We start from the raw sequence: 6,168 nt of genomic DNA on the forward strand, positions 1-6,168 counted from the left end.
AGGAAGCGAGTAAGGGACGTGGCTGGCGCTGTGGGTTAAACCACAGAGCCTAGGACTTGCCAATCAGAAGGTTGGCGGTTCAAATCCCCGTGACGGGGTGAGCTCCTGTTGCTCGGTCCCTGCTCCTGCCAACCTAGCAGTTCGAAAGCACATCAAAGTGCAAGTAGATAAATAGGTACCGCTCTGCCAAGAAAGTAAACGGTGTTTCTGTGCACTGCTCTGGTTCACCAGAAGCGGCTTAGTCTTGCTGGCCACATGACCCAGAAGCTGTACGCCAGCTCCCTCGGCCAATAAAGCAAGATGAGCGCCACAACCCCAAAGTCGGTCACGAGTGAACGTAATGGTCAGGGGTCCCTTTACCTTTTACCTTAGGAAGAGAGTGGCTATTGTTTTGCTGTTTTGTTTTAATGATTTACTGCTTTTTATCCTGTGTTTTTATTCCACGAACCTCCCTAAGACCTTACGATGAAAGGCAGTACATAAATCTAACAAACAAATAAAATAAAAATAAATAAAATAAAATAAACCCTCCTTGTGGAACAACTAGAGCCAGGTAGAAATGGCAGATGCTTACAAATAATGAAAATTCTGAGCACATGCATTGGTTTTGAGTACAGCAGACCCACAACTTACACGTATTTAACTTGTGCGCATTCAGCTCTACACGCCTGGCAAATTAAAAAGAAAAATAGAAAGGGGTCGGGTGTCCAGGAAAAAGGCTTTGGCAATCCTACTGGCCATTGCACCCAATGTGTTTTGACTATATGGGATTTTAGCTTTATGCGCTATCCCTGGAACATAAACTGAGAGTCTCTTGTACCCAAACAAATAGAGCCTACGGTCCTTCTACACAAAAACCCAATCCTGCTACCCCAAGCTTTCAGCAGTATAATTTCAGGAGGTGAAATCACATGTATACGTGCCATTTTGTTGCTGCTCTTGCTAAACAGCTAGAAGTCAAGATTACTGTGAATCACTGCCCACCGTTGTGCTTCAGGACAAGGAGAGGTTGGTTTGTGGCCACAGCTAAATTCTAACAGCTGCCCAAAGAGAGAGAAGGGGCCCCAGCAGTCAGACTAAGATACAGCTGTACATTTTAAAAGAAAAGCGGGTACAGTACACAGCCAGTGAGATTTCTCCTCCTTCCAGGAGTAAAGTGAAACATAACAAAAATACTGAAATCTTACTGAAGCACACGAGATCCATATGACATGAACAGGATCCATATACATGAAGAAAACTGAAAGTCGACACACCCAACAAGAGTTTGGGTTCTCCTGTTGAGGACACCAGAGGAAAGAAGAGCCAATGCTTGAAGCCGCCAATGGCTCTCTTTTAAAGCGAAGCCATTCTAATTGTGCAGGATTTGATTGCATTGCTCGACCATTCTCTGTTTGCCTTGTCCCTCTAGTATGGCCTGGCACAAGACAGTAAGCTGTCTGGGAAATGGATTTTTCCATCTCTTTGCCATTATATTAATGAAGATCCTGGAACACAAGAGCCCTTGTTGGCACCGCAAGGCAATACCATGACCCAAATAAAGAGCAACCATTAGGAAGGATCCCAGCCACATTACCAGCTCATGACACCCCTTCCTGGAGGGGGGGGCGGGGGGAACCTCTTTTTGTATTTGAAAACTTCTGTGAAGTCTTAACTGCCGAATGAAACCTTGTTTTGAAAGCTAAGGCGATTTTAACCCTCATGACTAAAGGGGAGGATGCAGGTTATATGGAGGCAGAATTAACTCTGCCAGCTCCTGTCTTTCTAAAAATAATTTTCAGAAAACGCTTTTAAATCCATCGGAGCTTCTAAAACATAGCCATAATTTGGAGTAATACTGTAATTAGTGGCAATTTGCTCCATACAGTGAGCAAGAGGAATGGAGAATGTGCAGTGCATACAAGCCTACACAGTAGTTTCAGATGCTTCTGAAATTTTTACTACAGCCTTAGTGAAATGACAGCCATACACTGCTCTCATCCAAAACCTGACCACCACTTTGAATAGAGGACAGAACCACTGAAAGTTAACACAAATCGCTATGTACACAAACACACCCTTTCCCAATTCGACCGGCAAGCTCAAGAAACCATATACTGTGCGCAGCTTAATTTCACGTGCAAAACATTCAGATTCCAAAACTGAGAATGGGGAGGGCACAAAACGTACAGCAAGAGCAAATATTCAACTTATAGCTAGATCAGGCATCCCCAACTTTCGGCCCTCCAGATGTTTTGGAATACAATTCCCATCATCCCTGACCACTGGTCCTGTTAGCTAGGGATCATGGGAGTGGTAGGCAAAAACATCTGGAGGGCCACAGGTTGTGGATGCCTGACCTATATCTTTCCATATGCATTAAAAATGTCATGTGAAGCAGGCCCAATCACAGTATCCAATCTTGCAGTTGAGTTGGAGCAGTGCTGTTGTTTGACGGAAACAAAACGTCGCCTCCTCGCCAGCTACCACCGTCCAAACTGAACTTGCATGCACACACCCCTGCAGCTGCTTTAAAGTAGAAACAAAAATGTATCCGGAATCATGGATTTACCACATGTGGTCTTTTGGATGCGGTTGGACTAAGACTTGGAACACCTCTGGCCACTAGGCATGCTGGCTGGTGCTGATGTGAGCTGCAAGCCCCTTGCCCCGGATGCAAGGTGCACTTTTGACCACTTTCAAACTGCTATCCATTTTTTAACCTGAAACTGTTCTTAACCTGAAGCACCACTTTAGTTAATGGGGCCTCCCGCTGCCGCCGCGCCGCCAGAGCACAATTTCTGTTCTCATCCTGAAGCAAAATTCTTAACCTGAAGCACTATTTCTGGGTTAGCGAAGTCTGTAACCTGAACCGTATGTAACCTGAAGCATATGTAACCCGAGGTACCACTGTACTTTTATTTGTGTTAATGCTTAAGCTGTATTTATCTTTTCCCAATGAGTGTTTCATTCCGGCAGACGGCAGGTCTGTCATCAGAATACAGATGGAACATCTTTCTGAAAGGACTGCACCATGTACTCATTCTGAGAGGAATGCACCGTGCGCCCTTCCTAAATACAAGTACTGGTTCTTCTTCCCCAAGCTTTGTACATCCATTCCTTTCGTGTCACCTTGGCATTCCCTCTTACCTACTGCCCCTCACGATATTGCTTTAGGCACCTGCTGATGAACACTTTGCTGTTCGGGAAGCAGGTTCAGGAACACATGGATTTAGCTACCTAAATTGGTTTCAGCTTTTTCCATTGATTTGCTATTTGTTTCTTCATGATGATGGTTTTACATATATTTGTTTACATAATTTATACGCAAATACATTTATGAACACCCACGCAATCCACCCCTTTTCCATGGTAGGTCCTCCCCAGAGTTTGGTGGCATCATTATGCGGGGTTATCACAGGAGCCACATGGCTGCCGCTCAAAAGAGTGCTCTTCAACTGACTGCACACAGAAAGAGGCGCATTAGGCGGCCAACAACCATAGCTTGATTGCAATGATATGAACGCAGTTTAAAATGTATGCCGTTTATTTATTTTTTTGCCAGGCCTGAAATATCGCCACAAAGAACATCAGCAGGGTCAAAGCAGCTGGATACCACTGGTCCACACAATCAGATGCTGGCAAAAAACCTATCCAACCAATATATGACCTCCTTATGTCGCAGAGAGAAGGATAACAAAAATGAGAATCGATACCAGCAAGAGGGCATCCTATGCTGCACGTGAGGGGAGAAAACCAGGCAGAACCGAAACCAGATTTTAACCGATAAAAGGCCAATCCACCCTCAACAGGGTGGGGGGTGGTAAGGAAGGAGTATCAGAGGCAAAACAGAAAAAGTCCGCCTTCCCCAAGATCCACAACAGGCATGGACCATCAGTCCCATATCATAGAATCATAGAATCGTAGAGCTGGAAGAGTCCCATGGCTCACCTAGTCCAAGGCAGGAACTTGGCTTAAAACTAGGAGCGGGTGGGTTGCCGGAAAGGCACGTGAGAAGGCATAGCCATCTCTTTAATCCCTTTAGCAAGCCTTCCGTCCAAATCACAGTTCAAGCCGAGGTCACGGAGGAAGGAAGGAGACGCGGCAGCAGGTGCCTTTCGCCACCCGGGCTCAGCAACCCCCACCGCCCTGCGCGCGTTTCGTTTTGGCAGTGGGGGCTTACTCGCGAGTAAACGCGGCCGCGCTTGGGATTCACGGGCGGGGCGCGGGGCAACCAAATAATCCCCGGGGTGCCAACGTGAATAAAATGTGGAAGGAAACATCGCGCCATCGGTCACATGATGGGGCGCACCACCCACACCATTTGGGGACCCAAATTTTATGGGGGTGGGGAGGGCAAAGGGCCCTCGGCCCCTAGGAGTTAGTTCCTACGATCCCAGGGAAGGAAAGAGCAAGGCGAAAAAGGATAGAAACAAAAACAGGCCCGGGAGGAAAGGGAGAGACGTTGGGAGATGCCCAAACCCCGCTCGAGGCAAGAGCCACCCTGCTGGCCGGTGGCACCCCAGCGCGCGCTCCCCTCAGCCCGCCTTCCAGCGCAGCTCCGCCGCAGGCCGGGCCCCTTCCTTCCTCTCTCCCTCCCTTTCTTCCTCCCTTCCTTCCATCCAACGCAGCGCTTGATTCCCAGTCCGGAAAGCGGTGGCTCCGGGTGCGCCTCCCCGCGCCAAACCTCGCTGCGCTGTGCGCCCCGCGCGCCCTCACCGGCTCCTGGCGCGCTCCGCGCTCCTCCACGACACCCAGCAGTCAGCGGAGCACTCAGCAGCCGTGCCCAGCCAGGCTCCTCGGAAAGAGGAGCCCACCCAGCTCCGCCAGGGAGAAAAGGGAAGAGGAGGCGGCCGAAAGAGGGAGGAGAGGCGGGCGGGACACTCCCCGCGAGCCGCTTCTCCTCGTCCTCCGGCGCGCTCGTCGGCGAGGGGAGGCGCTCCGGATTGCCTGTCAGCGATGGAGCGCCGCCGCAGCCCGTTGCCAAGGCAGAGTGGGCTTCTCCTCCTCGGCAGGCGATCTCTCACTCTCACTCCCTCACACACAAATACGGACAGCTAACACCCCCTCCCCCACCTGGTGTCCGGGTTTCTTGGCAACAGAAAGGCGCAAGGCGGCAAACTCCATGGGATTAATTTAATTAACATTCAATTTATTAAATGTGTAGGTAGGTAAAGGTAAAGGACCCCCGAATTAAGTCCAGTCAAAGGTGCAGCGCTCAGCCAGTGTTTGTTCACAGACAGCTTTCCGGGTCATGTGGACAGCACGACTAAACCGCTTCTGGTGCGACGGGATACCTGACGAGTGCCAGAGTGCACTGAAACGCCGTTTACCTTCCTGCCACATTGTTACCTATTTGTCTACTTGTGCTGGTGTGCTTTTGAACTGCTAGGTTGGCAGGAGCTGGGACAACGCAATGGGAGCTCACCACCGTCACAGGGGATTCGACCCACTGACCTATCCATCAGCAAGCCCAAGAGGCTCAGTGGTTTAGACCACAGCGTCCCCCACATTAAATTTGTATAACGCCCTATACCCGTGGGGCTCGGGGTGGTTCACCACACAAAGCAGGGCCAAAACTAGGCTTTATTTCACCCAGGACAAAGACCCAGTTTGGCACCACCCATGTGTGCATTTTATACCCTCCAACATTTCTCTGATGCAAATAGGGAGTCTTATTCAATAATAATAATAATAATAATAATAATAATAATAATAATAATAATAATAATAATAATACCCCACCCATCTGGCTGGGTAGCCCCAACCACTCTGGGCGACTTCCAACATATATAAAACATACTAAAACTTAGGGTTGCAAATGTCAGGAATTTAATGGAGATGCTGAAGCTGCAAGCAGCACCTGGGCAAAAAATCTTCAAAAACAGCTCAAAAACGTCTGGTTTTGCATTGCATTGCAAAAAAAAAAAAAAAAAAAAAAGCTAAAGAACTTTTCTGTCCAGATTTTCAGTTTTTGAAATATGGCAACCCTAATTAAACATAAAAACCCCTTCCCTATACAGGGCTGCCTTCAGATGGCTCGGGGGCCACATGACGTCTAGTCAACATTTCAATGAAAGGGGGAAGATGTGACCAGTGAATAGAATGCCGATTGTCAATACTGACCCCCTTAGATTGTCATATAGTTCTGGCAGCCCACGGTTGAAAGCAAGTCTGACAGCTGTTTAC

The 6,168-nt window shown here is 48.4% G+C and overlaps 1 protein-coding gene across 1 annotated transcript in view; it reads right to left on the bottom strand.

Moving 5' to 3' along the window:
• CYRIA (CYFIP related Rac1 interactor A) overlaps window positions 1-4,960 on the bottom strand; it is a 66,892-nt gene extending 61,932 nt beyond the window's left edge. The window contains 1 exon segment of the mRNA XM_081857420.1: window positions 4,699-4,960. The gene's annotated coding sequence lies outside the window, so the exon portion shown is untranslated.
• Between the last annotated feature and the right edge of the window lie 1,208 nt (window positions 4,961-6,168).

This window comes from Podarcis erhardii (genome assembly GCF_964252035.2).
Source record: "Podarcis erhardii genome assembly, chromosome: 3".
NCBI lineage: Eukaryota > Metazoa > Chordata > Lepidosauria > Squamata > Lacertidae > Podarcis > Podarcis erhardii.